The sequence below is a fragment of the Oncorhynchus mykiss genome, chromosome 20 (assembly GCF_057628025.1).
Source record: "Oncorhynchus mykiss isolate SJ-2025 chromosome 20, ASM5762802v1, whole genome shotgun sequence".
Taxonomy (NCBI): Eukaryota; Metazoa; Chordata; class Actinopteri; order Salmoniformes; family Salmonidae; genus Oncorhynchus; species Oncorhynchus mykiss.
The window spans coordinates 5,767,456-5,785,237 of NC_143041.1; the positions used below are offsets into that span (position 1 = coordinate 5,767,456).

Sequence of the window (17,782 nt, forward strand, 5' to 3'; positions counted from 1 at the left end):
AACAAACAAGTCCACCAACAGCATAGCCTGACGAGACTGGACCCTCTAGGTTGCTTCTTGCGGAAATTCCAAACGTCTGGGGAATTAGCTCAAATGCTTTGCATGCGTGAGGTAGTGGGATCGATGCCTGCATTCTCCAAAAGCAAATTCTTTCATGGATCCAAGAAAACTCCAGTTCACACTTCATGCAGCCTTGTCTTACGACAACCTACTGTCATGTAAACAATGACAAGAAACTTTCCTGTAACACTGATGTCAAAATGTCAGATGAAAAAGCAAGAAATTACTTACTTTCAGAGGAGCAGCGTAGCACACACCATTGAGGCCCACAAACAAAGCTGTGGATAGTTTCCTTGAAGCCAGAGCATGAAGAAAGAACAAATACAAATGCCGAAACCCAGGATCGAACCAGGGACGTTTAGATCTTCAGTCTAACGCTCTCCCAACTGAGCTATTTCGGCAATTCACTAATATCAATTCTGTGGCACCCTTGACAATTCACATGCATGTGACTCACAATTTTGACACTCAAAATGTACATCATAGCCAGTACGGGGATCGGACCCATGACCTTGGCGTTATTAGCACCACACTCTGACCAACTGAGCTAACCAGCCATTTGCCATTTTGCTCAATTGTGGCAATGCACTGAGCCTCTGCAAGTGCTGGCACGTAAACAAACAAGTCCACCAACAGCATAGCCTGACGAGACTGGACCCTCTAGGTTGCTTCTTGCGGAAATTCCAAACGTCTGGGGAATTAGCTCAAATGCTTTGCATGCGTGAGGTAGTGGGATCGATGCCTGCATTCTCCAAAAGCAAATTCTTTCATGGATCCAAGAAAACTCCAGTTCACACTTCATGCAGCCTTGTCTTACGACAACCTACTGTCATATAAACAATGACAAGAAACTGTCATGTAACAATGACAAGAAACTCTCATGTAACACTGATGTCACAATGTCAGATGAAAAAGAAAGACATTACTTACTTTCAGAGGAGCAGCGTATCACACACTCTAACCAACTGAGCTAACCGGCCGCTGGCTACAGAGCACAATTGTTGAGATGCACCGAGCCTCTGCAAGTGCTGGAGCACAAACTAACAAGTCCACCAACAGCATAGCCTGACAAGACTGGACACTCTTGGTTGCTCCTTGTGGCAATTCCAAACAGCTGGGGAATTTGATCAATTGGTATTGTGTTTGCTTAGCATGCTATAGTTAGTGGGATCGATTCCCGCAATCCCCAAAAACAATTTTTGTTGTGGATCCAAGAAAGCTCCAGTTCACACTTCATGCAGCCTTGTCTTACGACAACCTACTGTCATGTAACAATGACAAGCAACTTTCCTGTAACACTGATGTCAAAATGTCAGATGAAAAAGCAAGAAATCACTTACTTTCAGAGGAGCAGCGTAGCACACACCATTGAGGCCCACAAACAAAGCTGTGGATAGTTTCCTTGAAGCCAGAGCATGAAGATAGAACAAATACAAATGCCAAAACCAGGGATCGAACCAGGGACCTTTAGATCTTCAGTCTAACACTCTCCCAACTGAGCTATTTCGGCAATTCACTTATTTTAATTCTGTGGCACCCTTGACAATTCACATGCATGTGACTCACAATTTTGACACTCAAAATGTACATCATAGCCAGTACGGGGATCTAACACATGACCTTGGCGTTATTAGCACCACACTCTAACCAACTGAGCTAACCGGCCATTTGCTATTTTGCTCAATTGTTGAAATGCACCGAGCCTCTGCAAGTGCTGGCACGTAAACAAACAAGTCCACCAACAGCATAGCCTGACAAGACTGGACCCTCTAGGTTGCTTCTTGCGGAAATTCCAAACGTCTGGGGAATTAGCTCAAATGCTTTGCATGCGTGAGGTAGTGGGATCGATGCCTGCATTCTCCAAAAGCAAATTCTTTCATGGATCCAAGAAAACTCCAGTTCACACTTCATGCAGCCTTGTCTTACGACAACCTACTGTCATATAAACAATGACAAGAAACTGTCATGTAACAATGACAAGAAACTCTCATGTAACACTGATGTCACAATGTCAGATGAAAAAGAAAGACATTACTTACTTTCAGAGGAGCAGCGTATCACACACTCTAACCAACTGAGCTAACCGGCCGCTGGCTACAGAGCACAATTGTTGAGATGCACCGAGCCTCTGTAAGTGCTGGAGCACAAACTAACAAGTCCACCAACAGCATAGCCTGACAAGACTGGACACTCTTGGTTGCTCCTTGTGGCAATTCCAAACAGCTGGGGAATTTGATCAATTGGTATTGTGTTTGCTTAGCATGCTATAGTTAGTGGGATCGATTCCCGCAATCCCCAAAAACAATTTTTGTTGTGGATCCAAGAAAGCTCCAGTTCACACTTCATGCAGCCTTGTCTTACGACAACCTACTGTCATGTAACAATGACAAGCAACTTTCCTGTAACACTGATGTCAAAATGTCAGATGAAAAAGCAAGAAATCACTTACTTTCAGAGGAGCAGCGTAGCACACACCATTGAGGCCCACAAACAAAGCTGTGGATAGTTTCCTTGAAGCCAGAGCATGAAGATAGAACAAATACAAATGCCAAAACCAGGGATCGAACCAGGGACCTTTAGATCTTCAGTCTAACGCTCTCCCAACTGAGCTATTTCGGCAATTCACTTATTTTAATTCTGTGGCACCCTTGGCAATTCACATGCATGTGACTCACAATTTTGACACTCAAAATGTACATCATAGCCAGTACGGGGATCTAACACATGACCTTGGCGTTATTAGCACCACACTCTAACCAACTGAGCTAACCGGCCATTTGCTATTTTGCTCAATTGTTGAAATGCACCGAGCCTCTGCAAGTGCTGGCACGTAAACAAACAAGTCCACCAACAGCATAGCCTGACAAGACTGGACCCTCTAGGTTGCTTCTTGCGGAAATTCCAAACGGCTGGGGAATTAGCTCAAATGCTTTGCATGCGTGAGGTAGTGGGATCGATGCCTGCATTCTCCAAAAGCAAATTCTTTCATGGATCCAAGAAAACTCCAGTTCACACTTCATGCAGCCTTGTCTTACGACAACCTACTGTCATGTAAACAATGACAAGAAACTTTCCTGTAACACTGATGTCAAAATGTCAGATGAAAAAGCAAGAAATTACTTACTTTCAGAGGAGCAGAGTAGCACACACCATTGAGGCCCACAAACAAAGCTGTGGATAGTTTCCTTGAAGCCAGAGCATGAAGAAAGAACAAATACAAATGCCGAAACCCGGGATCGAACCAGGGACCTTTAGATCTTCAGTCTAACGCTCTCCCAACTGAGCTATTTCGGCAATTCACTAATTTTAATTCTGTGGCACCCTTGACAATTCACATGCATGTGACTCACAATTTTGACACTCAAAATGTACATCATAGCCAGTACGGGGATCGAACCCATGACCTTGGCGTTATTAGCACCACACTCTAACCAACTGAGCTAACCAGCCATTTGCCATTTTGCTCAATTGTGGCAATGCACCTAGCCTCTGCAAGTGCTGGCACGTAAACAAACAAGTCCACCAACAGCATAGCCTGACGAGACTGGACCCTCTAGGTTGCTTCTTGCGGAAATTCCAAACGTCTGGGGAATTAGCTCAAATGCTTTGCATGCGTGAGGTAGTGGGATCGATGCCTGCATTCTCCAAAAGCAAATTCTTTCATGGATCCAAGAAAACTCCAGTTCACACTTCATGCAGCCTTGTCTTACGACAACCTACTGTCATGTAAACAATGACAAGAAACTGTCATGTAACAATGACAAGAAACTCTCATGTAACACTGATGTCACAATGTCAGATGAAAAAGAAAGACATTACTTACTTTCAGAGGAGCAGCGTATCACACACTCTAACCAACTGAGCTAACCGGCCGCTGGCTACGGAGCACAATTGTTGAGATGCACCGAGCCTCTGTAAGTGCTGGAGCACAAACTAACAAGTCCACCAACAGCATAGCCTGACAAGACTGGACACTCTTGGTTGCTCCTTGTGGCAATTCCAAACAGCTGGGGAATTTGATCAATTGGTATTGTGTTTGCTTAGCATGCTATAGTTAGTGGGATCGATTCCCGCAATCCCCAAAAACAATTTTTGTTGTGGATCCAAGAAAGCTCCAGTTCACACTTCATGCAGCCTTGTCTTACGACAACCTACTGTCATGTAACAATGACAAGCAACTTTCCTGTAACACTGATGTCAAAATGTCAGATGAAAAAGCAAGAAATCACTTACTTTCAGAGGAGCAGCGTAGCACACACCATTGAGGCCCACAAACAAAGCTGTGGATAGTTTCCTTGAAGCCAGAGGATGAAGATAGAACAAATACAAATGCCGAAACCAGGGATCGAACCAGGGACCTTTAGATCTTCAGTCTAACGCTCTCCCAACTGAGCTATTTCGGCATTTCACTAATTTTAATTCTGTGGCACCCTTGACAATTCACATGCATGTGACTCACAGTTTTGACACTCAAAATGTACATCATAGCCAGTACGGGGATCGAACCCATGACCTTGGCGTTATTAGCACCACACTCTAACCAACTGAGCTAACCGGCCATTTGCTATTTTGCTCAATTGTTGAAATGCACCGAGCCTCTGCAAGTGCTGGCACATAAACAAACAAGTCCACCAACAGCATAGCCTGACAAGACTGGACCCTCTAGGTTGCTTCTTGCGGAAATTCCAAACGGCTGGGGAATTAGCTCAAATGCTTTGCATGCATGAGGTAGTGGGATCGATGCCTGCATTCTCCAAAAGCAAATTCTTTCATGGATTCAAGAAAACTCCAGTTCACACTTCATGCAGCCTTGTCTTATGACAATCTACTGTCATGTAAACAATGACAAGAAACTGTCATGTAACAATGAAAAGAAACTCTCATGTAACACTGATGTCACAATGTCAGATGAAAAAGAAAGACATTACTTACTTTCAGAGGAGCAGCGTATCACACACTCTAACCAACTGAGCTAACCGGCCGCTGGCTACAGAGCACAATTGTTGAGATGCACCGAGCCTCTGCAAGTGCTGGAGCACAAACTAACAAGTCCACCAACAGCATAGCCTGACAAGACTGGACACTCTTGGTTGCTCCTTGTGGCAATTCCAAACAGCTGGGGAATTTGATCAATTGGTATTGTGTTTGCTTAGCATGCGTGGGATCGATTCCCGCAATCCCCAAAAACATTTTTTTTTGTGGATCCACGAAAGCCCCACTTCACACTTCATGCAGCCTTGTCTTACGACAACCTACTGTCATGTAACAATGACAAGAAACTTTCCTGTAACACTGATGTCAAAATGTCAGATGAAAAAGCAAGAAATTACTTACTTTCAGAGGAGCAGCGTAGCACACACCATTGAGGCCCACAAACAAAGCTGTGGATAGTTTCCTTGAAGCCAGAGCATGAAGAAAGAACAAATACAAATGCCGAAACCAGGGATCGAACCAGGGACCTTTAGATCTTCAGTCTAACGCTCTCCCAACTGAGCTATTTTGGCATTTCACTAATTTTAATTCTGTGGCACCCTTGACAATTCACATGCATGTGACTCACAATTTTGACACTCAAAATGTACATCATAGCCAGTACGGGGATCGAACCCATGACCTTGGCGTTATTAGCACCACACTCTAACCAACTGAGCTAACCGGCCATTTGCTATTTTGCTCAATTGTTGAAATGCACCGAGCCTCTGCAAGTGCTGGCACGAAAACAAACAAGTCCACCAACAGCATAGCCTGACAAGACTGGACCCTCTAGGTTGCTTCTTGCGGAAATTCCAAACGGCTGGGGAATTAGCTCAAATGCTTTGCATGCGTGAGGTAGTGGGATCGATGCCTGCATTCTCCAAAAGCAAATTCTTTCATGGATCCAAGAAAACTCCAGTTCACACTTCATGCAGCCTTGTCTTACGACAACCTACTGTCATGTAAACAATGACAAGAAACTTTCCTGTAACACTGATGTCAAAATGTCAGATGAAAAAGCAAGAAATTACTTACTTTCAGAGGAGCAGAGTAGCACACACCATTGAGGCCCACAAACAAAGCTGTGGATAGTTTCCTTGAAGCCAGAGCATGAAGAAAGAACAAATACAAATGCCGAAACCCGGGATCGAACCAGGGACCTTTAGATCTTCAGTCTAACGCTCTCCCAACTGAGCTATTTCGGCAATTCACTAATTTTAATTCTGTGGCACCCTTGACAATTCACATGCATGTGACTCACAATTTTGACACTCAAAATGTACATCATAGCCAGTACGGGGATCAAACCCATGACCTTGGCGTTATTAGCACCACACTCTAACCAACTGAGCTAACCAGCCATTTGCCATTTTGCTCAATTGTGGCAATGCACCGAGCCTCTGCAAGTGCTGGCACGTAAACAAACAAGTCCACCAACAGCATAGCCTGACGAGACTGGACCCTCTAGGTTGCTTCTTGCGGAAATTCCAAACGGCTGGGGAATTAGCTCAAATGCTTTGCATGCGTGAGGTAGTGGGATCGATGCCTGCATTCTCCAAAAGCAAATTCTTTCATGGATCCAAGAAAACTCCAGTTCACACTTCATGCAGCCTTGTCTTACGACAACCTACTGTCATGTAAACAATGACAAGAAACTGTCATGTAACAATGACAAGAAACTCTCATGTAACACTGATGTCACAATGTCAGATGAAAAAGAAAGACATTACTTACTTTCAGAGGAGCAGCGTATCACACACTCTAACCAACTGAGCTAACCGGCCGCTGGCTACAGAGCACAATTGTTGAGATGCACCGAGCCTCTGTAAGTGCTGGAGCACAAACTAACAAGTCCACCAACAGCATAGCCTGACAAGACTGGACACTCTTGGTTGCTCCTTGTGGCAATTCCAAACAGCTGGGGAATTTGATCAATTGGTATTGTGTTTGCTTAGCATGCTATAGTTAGTGGGATCGATTCCCGCAATCCCCAAAAACAATTTTTGTTGTGGATCCAAGAAAGCTCCAGTTCACACTTCATGCAGCCTTGTCTTACGACAACCTACTGTCATGTAACAATGACAAGCAACTTTCCTGTAACACTGATGTCAAAATGTCAGATGAAAAAGCAAGAAATCACTTACTTTCAGAGGAGCAGCGTAGCACACACCATTGAGGCCCACAAACAAAGCTGTGGATAGTTTCCTTGAAGCCAGAGGATGAAGATAGAACAAATACAAATGCCAAAACCAGGGATCGAACCAGGGACCTTTAGATCTTCAGTCTAACGCTCTCCCAACTGAGCTATTTCGGCATTTCACTAATTTTAATTCTGTGGCACCCTTGACAATTCACATGCATGTGACTCACAGTTTTGACACTCAAAATGTACATCATAGCCAGTACGGGGATCGAACCCATGACCTTGGCGTTATTAGCACCACACTCTAACCAACTGAGCTAACCGGCCATTTGCTATTTTGCTCAATTGTTGAAATGCACCGAGCCTCTGCAAGTGCTGGCACATAAACAAACAAGTCCACCAACAGCATAGCCTGACGAGACTGGACCCTCTAGGTTGCTTCTTGCGGAAATTCCAAACGGCTGGGGAATTAGCTCAAATGCTTTGCATGCGTGTGGTAGTGGGATCGATGCCTGCATTCTCCAAAAGCAAATTCTTTCATGGATCCAAGAAAACTCCAGTTCACACTTCATGCAGCCTTGTCTTACGACAACCTACTGTCATGTAAACAATGACAAGAAACTGTCATGTAACAATGACAAGAAACTCTCATGTAACACTGATGTCACAATGTCAGATGAAAAAGAAAGACATTACTTACTTTCAGAGGAGCAGCGTATCACACACTCTAACCAACTGAGCTAACCGGCCGCTGGCTACAGAGCACAATTGTTGAGATGCACCGAGCCTCTGTAAGTGCTGGAGCACAAACTAACAAGTCCACCAACAGCATAGCCTGACAAGACTGGACACTCTTGGTTGCTCCTTGTGGCAATTCCAAACAGCTGGGGAATTTGATCAATTGGTATTGTGTTTGCTTAGCATGCTATAGTTAGTGGGATCGATTCCCGCAATCCCCAAAAACAATTTTTGTTGTGGATCCAAGAAAGCTCCAGTTCACACTTCATGCAGCCTTGTCTTACGACAACCTACTGTCATGTAACAATGACAAGCAACTTTCCTGTAACACTGATGTCAAAATGTCAGATGAAAAAGCAAGAAATCACGTACTTTCAGAGGACCAGCGTAGCACACACCATTGAGGCCCACAAACAAAGCTGTGGATAGTTTCCTTGAAGCCAGAGCATGAAGATAGAACAAATACAAATGCCGAAACCAGGGATCGAACCAGGGACCTTTAGATCTTCAGTCTAACGCTCTCCCAACTGAGCTATTTCGGCATTTCACTAATTTTAATTATGTGGCACCCTTGACAATTCACATGCATGTGACTCACAATTTTGACACTCAAAATGTACATCATAGCCAGTACGGGGATCGAACCCATGACCTTGGCGTTATTAGCACCAACTGAGCTAACCGGCCATTTGCTATTTTGCTCAATTGTTGAAATGCACCGAGCCTCTGCAAGTGCTGGCACATAAACAAACAAGTCCACCAACAGCATAGCCTGACAAGACTGGACCCTCTAGGTTGCTTCTTGCGGAAATTCCAAACGGCTGGGGAATTAGCTCAAATGCTTTGCATGCATGAGGTAGTGGGATCGATGCCTGCATTCTCCAAAAGCAAATTCTTTCATGGATTCAAGAAAACTCCAGTTCACACTTCATGCAGCCTTGTCTTATGACAACCTACTGTCATGTAAACAATGACAAGAAACTGTCATGTAACAATGACAAGAAACTCTCATGTAACACTGATGTCACAATGTCAGATGAAAAAGAAAGACATTACTTACTTTCAGAGGAGCAGCGTATCACACACTCTAACCAACTGAGCTAACCGGCCGCTGGCTACAGAGCACAATTGTTGAGATGCACCGAGCCTCTGTAAGTGCTGGAGCACAAACTAACAAGTCCACCAACAGCATAGCCTGACAAGACTGGACACTCTTGGTTGCTCCTTGTGGCAATTCCAAACAGCTGGGGAATTTGATCAATTGGTATTGTGTTTGCTTAGCATGCTATAGTTAGTGGGATCGATTCCCGCAATCCCCAAAAACAATTTTAGTTGTGGATCCAAGAAAGCTCCAGTTCACACTTCATGCAGCCTTGTCTTACGACAACCTACTGTCATGTAACAATGACAAGCAACTTTCCTGTAACACTGATGTCAAAATGTCAGATGAAAAAGCAAGAAATCACTTACTTTCAGAGGAGCAGCGTAGCACACACCATTGAGGCCCACAAACAAAGCTGTGGATAGTTTCCTTGAAGCCAGAGCATGAAGATAGAACAAATACAAATGCCGAAACCAGGGATCGAACCAGGGACCTTTAGATCTTCAGTCTAACGCTCTCCCAACTGAGCTATTTCGGCATTTCACTAATTTTAATTCTGTGGCACCCTTGACAATTCACATGCATGTGACTCACAATTTTGACACTCAAAATGTACATCATAGCCAGTACGGGGATCGAACCCATGACCTTGGCGTTATTAGCACCAACTGAGCTAACCGGCCATTTGCTATTTTGCTCAATTGTTGAAATGCACCGAGCCTCTGCAAGTGCTGGCACATAAACAAACAAGTCCACCAACAGCATAGCCTGACAAGACTGGACCCTCTAGGTTGCTTCTTGCGGAAATTCCAAACGGCTGGGGAATTAGCTCAAATGCTTTGCATGCATGAGGTAGTGGGATCGATGCCTGCATTCTCCAAAAGCAAATTCTTTCATGGATTCAAGAAAACTCCAGTTCACACTTCATGCAGCCTTGTCTTATGACAACCTACTGTCATGTAAACAATGACAAGAAACTGTCATGTAACAATGACAAGAAACTCTCATGTAACACTGATGTCACAATGTCAGATGAAAAAGAAAGACATTACTTACTTTCAGAGGAGCAGCGTATCACACACTCTAACCAACTGAGCTAACCGGCCGCTGGCTACAGAGCACAATTGTTGAGATGCACCGAGCCTCTGTAAGTGCTGGAGCACAAACTAACAAGTCCACCAACAGCATAGCCTGACAAGACTGGACACTCTTGGTTGCTCCTTGTGGCAATTCCAAACAGCTGGGGAATTTGATCAATTGGTATTGTGTTTGCTTAGCATGCTATAGTTAGTGGGATCGATTCCCGCAATCCCCAAAAACAATTTTTGTTGTGGATCCAAGAAAGCTCCAGTTCACACTTCATGCAGCCTTGTCTTACGACAACCTACTGTCATGTAACAATGACAAGCAACTTTCCTGTAACACTGATGTCAAAATGTCAGATGAAAAAGCAAGAAATCACTTACTTTCAGAGGAGCAGCGTAGCACACACCATTGAGGCCCACAAACAAAGCTGTGGATAGTTTCCTTGAAGCCAGAGCATGAAGATAGAACAAATACAAGTGCCGAAACCAGGGATCGAACCAGGGACCTTTAGATCTTCAGTCTAACGCTCTCCCAACTGAGCTATTTCGGCATTTCACTAATTTTAATTCTGTGGCACCCTTGACAATTCACATGCATGTGACTCACAATTTTGACACTCAAAATGTACATCATAGCCAGTACGGGGATCGAACCCATGACCTTGGCGTTATTAGCACCACACTCTAACCAACTGAGCTAACCGGCCGCTGGCTACAGAGCACAATTGTTGAGATGCACCGAGCCTCTGTAAGTGCTGGAGCACAAACTAACAAGTCCACCAACAGCATAGCCTGACAAGACTGGACACTCTTGGTTGCTCCTTGTGGCAATTCCAAACAGCTGGGGAATTTGATCAATTGGTATTGTGTTTGCTTAGCATGCTATAGTTAGTGGGATCGATTCCCGCAATCCCCAAAAACAATTTTTGTTGTGGATCCAAGAAAGCTCCAGTTCACACTTCATGCAGCCTTGTCTTACGACAACCTACTGTCATGTAACAATGACAAGCAACTTTCCTGTAACACTGATGTCAAAATGTCAGATGAAAAAGCAAGAAATCACTTACTTTCAGAGGAGCAGCGTAGCACACACCATTGAGGCCCACAAACAAAGCTGTGGATAGTTTCCTTGAAGCCAGAGGATGAAGATAGAACAAATACAAATGCCAAAACCAGGGATCGAACCAGGGACCTTTAGATCTTCAGTCTAACGCTCTCCCAACTGAGCTATTTCGGCATTTCACTAATTTTAATTCTGTGGCACCCTTGACAATTCACATGCATGTGACTCACAGTTTTGACACTCAAAATGTACATCATAGCCAGTACGGGGATCGAACCCATGACCTTGGCGTTATTAGCACCACACTCTAACCAACTGAGCTAACCGGCCATTTGCTATTTTGCTCAATTGTTGAAATGCACCGAGCCTCTGCAAGTGCTGGCACATAAACAAACAAGTCCACCAACAGCATAGCCTGACGAGACTGGACCCTCTAGGTTGCTTCTTGCGGAAATTCCAAACGGCTGGGGAATTAGCTCAAATGCTTTGCATGCGTGTGGTAGTGGGATCGATGCCTGCATTCTCCAAAAGCAAATTCTTTCATGGATCCAAGAAAACTCCAGTTCACACTTCATGCAGCCTTGTCTTACGACAACCTACTGTCATGTAAACAATGACAAGAAACTGTCATGTAACAATGACAAGAAACTCTCATGTAACACTGATGTCACAATGTCAGATGAAAAAGAAAGACATTACTTACTTTCAGAGGAGCAGCGTATCACACACTCTAACCAACTGAGCTAACCGGCCGCTGGCTACAGAGCACAATTGTTGAGATGCACCGAGCCTCTGTAAGTGCTGGAGCACAAACTAACAAGTCCACCAACAGCATAGCCTGACAAGACTGGACACTCTTGGTTGCTCCTTGTGGCAATTCCAAACAGCTGGGGAATTTGATCAATTGGTATTGTGTTTGCTTAGCATGCTATAGTTAGTGGGATCGATTCCCGCAATCCCCAAAAACAATTTTTGTTGTGGATCCAAGAAAGCTCCAGTTCACACTTCATGCAGCCTTGTCTTACGACAACCTACTGTCATGTAACAATGACAAGCAACTTTCCTGTAACACTGATGTCAAAATGTCAGATGAAAAAGCAAGAAATCACTTACTTTCAGAGGACCAGCGTAGCACACACCATTGAGGCCCACAAACAAAGCTGTGGATAGTTTCCTTGAAGCCAGAGCATGAAGATAGAACAAATACAAATGCCGAAACCAGGGATCGAACCAGGGACCTTTAGATCTTCAGTCTAACGCTCTCCCAACTGAGCTATTTCGGCATTTCACTAATTTTAATTCTGTGGCACCCTTGACAATTCACATGCATGTGACTCACAATTTTGACACTCAAAATGTACATCATAGCCAGTACGGGGATCGAACCCATGACCTTGGCGTTATTAGCACCAACTGAGCTAACCGGCCATTTGCTATTTTGCTCAATTGTTGAAATGCACCGAGCCTCTGCAAGTGCTGGCACATAAACAAACAAGTCCACCAACAGCATAGCCTGACAAGACTGGACCCTCTAGGTTGCTTCTTGCGGAAATTCCAAACGGCTGGGGAATTAGCTCAAATGCTTTGCATGCATGAGGTAGTGGGATCGATGCCTGCATTCTCCAAAAGCAAATTCTTTCATGGATTCAAGAAAACTCCAGTTCACACTTCATGCAGCCTTGTCTTATGACAACCTACTGTCATGTAAACAATGACAAGAAACTGTCATGTAACAATGACAAGAAACTCTCATGTAACACTGATGTCACAATGTCAGATGAAAAAGAAAGACATTACTTACTTTCAGAGGAGCAGCGTATCACACACTCTAACCAACTGAGCTAACCGGCCGCTGGCTACAGAGCACAATTGTTGAGATGCACCGAGCCTCTGTAAGTGCTGGAGCACAAACTAACAAGTCCACCAACAGCATAGCCTGACAAGACTGGACACTCTTGGTTGCTCCTTGTGGCAATTCCAAACAGCTGGGGAATTTGATCAATTGGTATTGTGTTTGCTTAGCATGCTATAGTTAGTGGGATCGATTCCCGCAATCCCCAAAAACAATTTTAGTTGTGGATCCAAGAAAGCTCCAGTTCACACTTCATGCAGCCTTGTCTTACGACAACCTACTGTCATGTAACAATGACAAGCAACTTTCCTGTAACACTGATGTCAAAATGTCAGATGAAAAAGCAAGAAATCACTTACTTTCAGAGGAGCAGCGTAGCACACACCATTGAGGCCCACAAACAAAGCTGTGGATAGTTTCCTTGAAGCCAGAGCATGAAGATAGAACAAATACAAATGCCGAAACCAGGGATCGAACCAGGGACCTTTAGATCTTCAGTCTAACGCTCTCCCAACTGAGCTATTTCGGCATTTCACTAATTTTAATTCTGTGGCACCCTTGACAATTCACATGCATGTGACTCACAATTTTGACACTCAAAATGTACATCATAGCCAGTACGGGGATCGAACCCATGACCTTGGCGTTATTAGCACCAACTGAGCTAACCGGCCATTTGCTATTTTGCTCAATTGTTGAAATGCACCGAGCCTCTGCAAGTGCTGGCACATAAACAAACAAGTCCACCAACAGCATAGCCTGACAAGACTGGACCCTCTAGGTTGCTTCTTGCGGAAATTCCAAACGGCTGGGGAATTAGCTCAAATGCTTTGCATGCATGAGGTAGTGGGATCGATGCCTGCATTCTCCAAAAGCAAATTCTTTCATGGATTCAAGAAAACTCCAGTTCACACTTCATGCAGCCTTGTCTTATGACAACCTACTGTCATGTAAACAATGACAAGAAACTGTCATGTAACAATGACAAGAAACTCTCATGTAACACTGATGTCACAATGTCAGATGAAAAAGAAAGACATTACTTACTTTCAGAGGAGCAGCGTATCACACACTCTAACCAACTGAGCTAACCGGCCGCTGGCTACAGAGCACAATTGTTGAGATGCACCGAGCCTCTGTAAGTGCTGGAGCACAAACTAACAAGTCCACCAACAGCATAGCCTGACAAGACTGGACACTCTTGGTTGCTCCTTGTGGCAATTCCAAACAGCTGGGGAATTTGATCAATTGGTATTGTGTTTGCTTAGCATGCTATAGTTAGTGGGATCGATTCCCGCAATCCCCAAAAACAATTTTTGTTGTGGATCCAAGAAAGCTCCAGTTCACACTTCATGCAGCCTTGTCTTACGACAACCTACTGTCATGTAACAATGACAAGCAACTTTCCTGTAACACTGATGTCAAAATGTCAGATGAAAAAGCAAGAAATCACTTACTTTCAGAGGAGCAGCGTAGCACACACCATTGAGGCCCACAAACAAAGCTGTGGATAGTTTCCTTGAAGCCAGAGCATGAAGATAGAACAAATACAAGTGCCGAAACCAGGGATCGAACCAGGGACCTTTAGATCTTCAGTCTAACGCTCTCCCAACTGAGCTATTTCGGCATTTCACTAATTTTAATTCTGTGGCACCCTTGACAATTCACATGCATGTGACTCACAATTTTGACACTCAAAATGTACATCATAGCCAGTACGGGGATCGAACCCATGACCTTGGCGTTATTAGCACCACACTCTAACCAACTGAGCTAACCGGCCATTTGCTATTATGCTCAATTGTTGAAATGCACCGAGCCTCTGCAAGTGCTGGCACATAAACAAACAAGTCCACCAACAGCATAGCCTGACAAGACTGGACCCTCTAGGTTGCTTCTTGCGGAAATTCCAAACGTCTGGGGAATTAGCTAAAATGCTTTGCATGCATGAGGTAGTGGGATCGATGCCTGCATTCTCCAAAAGCAAATTCTTTCATGGATTCAAGAAAACTCCAGTTCACACTTCATGCAGCCTTGTCTTATGACAACCTACTGTCATGTAAACAATGACAAGAAACTGTCATGTAACAATGACAAGAAACTCTCATGTAACACTGATGTCACAATGTCAGATGAAAAAGAAAGACATTACTTACTTTTAGAGGAGCAGCGTATCACACACTCTAACCAACTGAGCTAACCGGCCGCTGGCTACAGAGCACAATTGTTGAGATGCACCGAGCCTCTGCAAGTGCTGGAGCACAAACTAACAAGTCCACCAACAGCATAGCCTGAACAGACTGGACACTCTTGGTTGCTCCTTGTGGCAATTCCAAACAGCTGGGGAATTTGATCAATTGGTATTGTGTTTGCTTAGCATGCGTGGGATCGATTCCCGCAATCCCCAAAAACATTTTTTTTTGTGGATCCAAGAAAGCCCCACTTCACACTTCATGCAGCCTTGTCTTACGACAACCTACTGTCATGTAACAATGACAAGCAACTTTCCTGTAACACTGATGTCAAAATGTCAGATGAAAAAGCAAGAAATTACTTACTTTCAGAGGAGCAGCGTAGCACACACCATTGAGGCCCACAAACAAAGCTGTGGATAGTTTCCTTGAAGCCAGAGCATGAAGAAAGAACAAATACAAATGCCGAAACAGGGACCTTTAGTCTAACGCTCTCCCAACTGAGCTATTTCGGCAATTCACTAATTTTAATTCTGCGGCACCCTTGACAATTCACATGCATGTGACTCACAATTTTGACACTCAAAATGTACATCATAGCCAGTACGGGGATCGAACCCATGACCTTGGCGTTATTAGCACCACACTCTAACCAACTGAGCTAACCAGCCATTTGCTATTTTCCTCAATTGTGGCAATGCACCGAGCCTCTGCAAGTGCTGGCACGTAAACAAACAAGTCCACCAACAGCATAGCCTGACGAGACTGGACCCTCTAGGTTGCTTCTTGCGGAAATTCCAAACGGCTGGGGAATTAGCTCAAATGCTTTGCATGCGTGAGGTAGTGGGATCGATGCCTGCATTCTCCAAAAGCAAGAAACTCTCATGTAACACTGATGTCACAATGTCAGATGAAAAAGAAAGACATTACTTATTTTCAGAGAGCAGCGTATCACACACTCTAACCAACTGAGCTAACCGGCCGCTGGCTACAGAGCACAATTGTTGAGATGCACCGAGCCTCTGCAAGTGCTGGACCACAAACTAACAAGTCCACCAACATCATAGCCTGACAAGAATGGACACTCTTGGTTGCTCCTTGTGGCAATTCCAAACAGCTGGGGCATTTGATCAATTGGTATTATGTTTGCTTAGCATGCTGTCGGTACACAGGATCCAAGAAAACTCCAAGAAAGTGGAAGAAATTGCATATACTGTAGCCATAATTTGTAGCACAGATTGTTGGATGAAATACAAACTAACCTTGCTTACTTATTTCAAAGCGAGGGCACATATTTCAGCCTTGTGGGAAAAAAAGGACAAAGAGTTGAAATTCCACAAGGCAGTGACAAAAAGCTTACAGCACCTGGTATTCCCAGGAAGTCTCCCATCCAAATAATAACCAGGCCCGACCCTGCTTAGCTTCCGAGATCGGACGAGATCAGGCGTGCTCAGGCCGGTGTGGCCGTAAGCGAAAGGTAATCTCAAAAAGTGGAAGAAATTGCATATACTGTAGCCATAATTTGTAGCACAGATTGTTGGATGAAATACAAACAAACCTTGCTTACTTATTTCAAAGCGAGGGCACATATTTCAGCCTTGTGGGAAAAAACGGACAAAGAGTTGAAATTCCACAAGGCAGTGACAAAAAGCTTACAGCACCTGGTATTCCCAGGCGGTCTCCCATCCAAGTACTAACCAGGCCTGACCCTGCTTAGCTTCCGAGATCGGACGAGATAAGGCGTACTTTTTTTTATTTTTTTTTATTATGAAAAATCGCACAATATTTGCAACATTCAGTCAGTAATAATTGAGGATGAACAATTCACCCTTTTAATAACATCAGAAGAGTAATAGAAGAAAACCAATTTAAAACACAGTCATTCACTAATTCCAATTAATAATTAAATGCAAGTTTCCCATTTGACATTATTTCAATAAAAGTACTCCCCCACACAAACAGTTTTTCAAAATTTCCTCCACCGTATTTATATATTATCTCTGTATCATTTTCTAAAGTCCTCCTAAAAAGACCTTCCACACTCACACATTTCCCTTCATAATGACCCATATTCCTTCTTTGTCTTACAGCATATCTAGCATGACTTAAAACATAATTAACCAAATTAAAATTCAAAACTTTACTTTTCCCATTAATACCAAAAAGAAAGAATCTCTTCCATTCCACCCCATTAAAAATCTCCTCCCCCCAATGTTTTACTAAAAGCCCTTTTAAAAACTCATGAAAATCTTTTAACCTGCTACATTCAACAAAAAAGTGCATAAAATGTTCCACCCCTGTACCACAAATATCACATTCTCTTTTAATATCCCTATTTATTTGATGCAAAACCACATTTGTAAAAATCCTATTATGTTTCAATTTAAAATCATTGTCTTCACACTCTATAGAATTATATTTTACATTTACATTCTTCCATATTGATTTCACATCCATATTTGCAAACACCCTAGACCACACTTTTTCCGACGCAGGAACTTTTATCTCTTTTAAAATACATTTACTATAAACCATTTTAACTTTTAAACCTGATAAATCATGTTTCTCCCCAT

The 17,782-nt window shown here is 43.5% G+C and overlaps 25 non-coding genes and 1 pseudogene across 25 annotated transcripts; all 26 read right to left on the reverse strand.

The window, feature by feature from the left end:
• Nucleotides 1-388: 388 nt before the first annotated feature.
• Nucleotides 389-461, reverse strand: trnaf-gaa (transfer RNA phenylalanine (anticodon GAA)). Its single transcript has one exon. It is a non-coding gene; the product is annotated as a tRNA-Phe (tRNA).
• Nucleotides 462-543: 82 nt separating this feature from the next.
• Nucleotides 544-617, reverse strand: trnai-aau (transfer RNA isoleucine (anticodon AAU)). Its single transcript has one exon. It is a non-coding gene; the product is annotated as a tRNA-Ile (tRNA).
• An 880-nt stretch (nt 618-1,497) lies between these two features.
• On the reverse strand, nt 1,498-1,570 carry trnaf-gaa (transfer RNA phenylalanine (anticodon GAA)). Its single transcript has one exon. It is a non-coding gene; the product is annotated as a tRNA-Phe (tRNA).
• A 1,036-nt stretch (nt 1,571-2,606) lies between these two features.
• Nucleotides 2,607-2,679, reverse strand: trnaf-gaa (transfer RNA phenylalanine (anticodon GAA)). Its single transcript has one exon. It is a non-coding gene; the product is annotated as a tRNA-Phe (tRNA).
• Nucleotides 2,680-3,281: 602 nt separating this feature from the next.
• Nucleotides 3,282-3,354, reverse strand: trnaf-gaa (transfer RNA phenylalanine (anticodon GAA)). The gene has a single exon. It is a non-coding gene; the product is annotated as a tRNA-Phe (tRNA).
• Nucleotides 3,355-3,436: 82 nt separating this feature from the next.
• Nucleotides 3,437-3,510, reverse strand: trnai-aau (transfer RNA isoleucine (anticodon AAU)). Its single transcript has one exon. It is a non-coding gene; the product is annotated as a tRNA-Ile (tRNA).
• An 880-nt stretch (nt 3,511-4,390) lies between these two features.
• On the reverse strand, nt 4,391-4,463 carry trnaf-gaa (transfer RNA phenylalanine (anticodon GAA)). Its single transcript has one exon. It is a non-coding gene; the product is annotated as a tRNA-Phe (tRNA).
• Nucleotides 4,464-4,545: 82 nt separating this feature from the next.
• Nucleotides 4,546-4,619, reverse strand: trnai-aau (transfer RNA isoleucine (anticodon AAU)). Its single transcript has one exon. It is a non-coding gene; the product is annotated as a tRNA-Ile (tRNA).
• An 872-nt stretch (nt 4,620-5,491) lies between these two features.
• Nucleotides 5,492-5,564, reverse strand: trnaf-gaa (transfer RNA phenylalanine (anticodon GAA)). Its single transcript has one exon. It is a non-coding gene; the product is annotated as a tRNA-Phe (tRNA).
• An 82-nt stretch (nt 5,565-5,646) lies between these two features.
• trnai-aau (transfer RNA isoleucine (anticodon AAU)) lies at nt 5,647-5,720 on the reverse strand. The gene has a single exon. It is a non-coding gene; the product is annotated as a tRNA-Ile (tRNA).
• A 446-nt stretch (nt 5,721-6,166) lies between these two features.
• trnaf-gaa (transfer RNA phenylalanine (anticodon GAA)) lies at nt 6,167-6,239 on the reverse strand. The gene has a single exon. It is a non-coding gene; the product is annotated as a tRNA-Phe (tRNA).
• An 82-nt stretch (nt 6,240-6,321) lies between these two features.
• On the reverse strand, nt 6,322-6,395 carry trnai-aau (transfer RNA isoleucine (anticodon AAU)). The gene has a single exon. It is a non-coding gene; the product is annotated as a tRNA-Ile (tRNA).
• An 880-nt stretch (nt 6,396-7,275) lies between these two features.
• On the reverse strand, nt 7,276-7,348 carry trnaf-gaa (transfer RNA phenylalanine (anticodon GAA)). The gene has a single exon. It is a non-coding gene; the product is annotated as a tRNA-Phe (tRNA).
• An 82-nt stretch (nt 7,349-7,430) lies between these two features.
• On the reverse strand, nt 7,431-7,504 carry trnai-aau (transfer RNA isoleucine (anticodon AAU)). The gene has a single exon. It is a non-coding gene; the product is annotated as a tRNA-Ile (tRNA).
• Nucleotides 7,505-8,384: 880 nt separating this feature from the next.
• trnaf-gaa (transfer RNA phenylalanine (anticodon GAA)) lies at nt 8,385-8,457 on the reverse strand. Its single transcript has one exon. It is a non-coding gene; the product is annotated as a tRNA-Phe (tRNA).
• A 1,025-nt stretch (nt 8,458-9,482) lies between these two features.
• trnaf-gaa (transfer RNA phenylalanine (anticodon GAA)) lies at nt 9,483-9,555 on the reverse strand. Its single transcript has one exon. It is a non-coding gene; the product is annotated as a tRNA-Phe (tRNA).
• A 1,025-nt stretch (nt 9,556-10,580) lies between these two features.
• Nucleotides 10,581-10,653, reverse strand: trnaf-gaa (transfer RNA phenylalanine (anticodon GAA)). Its single transcript has one exon. It is a non-coding gene; the product is annotated as a tRNA-Phe (tRNA).
• An 82-nt stretch (nt 10,654-10,735) lies between these two features.
• Nucleotides 10,736-10,809, reverse strand: trnai-aau (transfer RNA isoleucine (anticodon AAU)). The gene has a single exon. It is a non-coding gene; the product is annotated as a tRNA-Ile (tRNA).
• Nucleotides 10,810-11,266: 457 nt separating this feature from the next.
• On the reverse strand, nt 11,267-11,339 carry trnaf-gaa (transfer RNA phenylalanine (anticodon GAA)). Its single transcript has one exon. It is a non-coding gene; the product is annotated as a tRNA-Phe (tRNA).
• Nucleotides 11,340-11,421: 82 nt separating this feature from the next.
• Nucleotides 11,422-11,495, reverse strand: trnai-aau (transfer RNA isoleucine (anticodon AAU)). The gene has a single exon. It is a non-coding gene; the product is annotated as a tRNA-Ile (tRNA).
• Nucleotides 11,496-12,375: 880 nt separating this feature from the next.
• On the reverse strand, nt 12,376-12,448 carry trnaf-gaa (transfer RNA phenylalanine (anticodon GAA)). Its single transcript has one exon. It is a non-coding gene; the product is annotated as a tRNA-Phe (tRNA).
• Nucleotides 12,449-13,473: 1,025 nt separating this feature from the next.
• On the reverse strand, nt 13,474-13,546 carry trnaf-gaa (transfer RNA phenylalanine (anticodon GAA)). Its single transcript has one exon. It is a non-coding gene; the product is annotated as a tRNA-Phe (tRNA).
• A 1,025-nt stretch (nt 13,547-14,571) lies between these two features.
• trnaf-gaa (transfer RNA phenylalanine (anticodon GAA)) lies at nt 14,572-14,644 on the reverse strand. Its single transcript has one exon. It is a non-coding gene; the product is annotated as a tRNA-Phe (tRNA).
• An 82-nt stretch (nt 14,645-14,726) lies between these two features.
• trnai-aau (transfer RNA isoleucine (anticodon AAU)) lies at nt 14,727-14,800 on the reverse strand. The gene has a single exon. It is a non-coding gene; the product is annotated as a tRNA-Ile (tRNA).
• Nucleotides 14,801-15,806: 1,006 nt separating this feature from the next.
• Nucleotides 15,807-15,880, reverse strand: trnai-aau (transfer RNA isoleucine (anticodon AAU)). Its single transcript has one exon. It is a non-coding gene; the product is annotated as a tRNA-Ile (tRNA).
• A 682-nt stretch (nt 15,881-16,562) lies between these two features.
• LOC118948253 (5S ribosomal RNA) lies at nt 16,563-16,681 on the reverse strand (annotated as a pseudogene).
• Between the last annotated feature and the right edge of the window lie 1,101 nt (nt 16,682-17,782).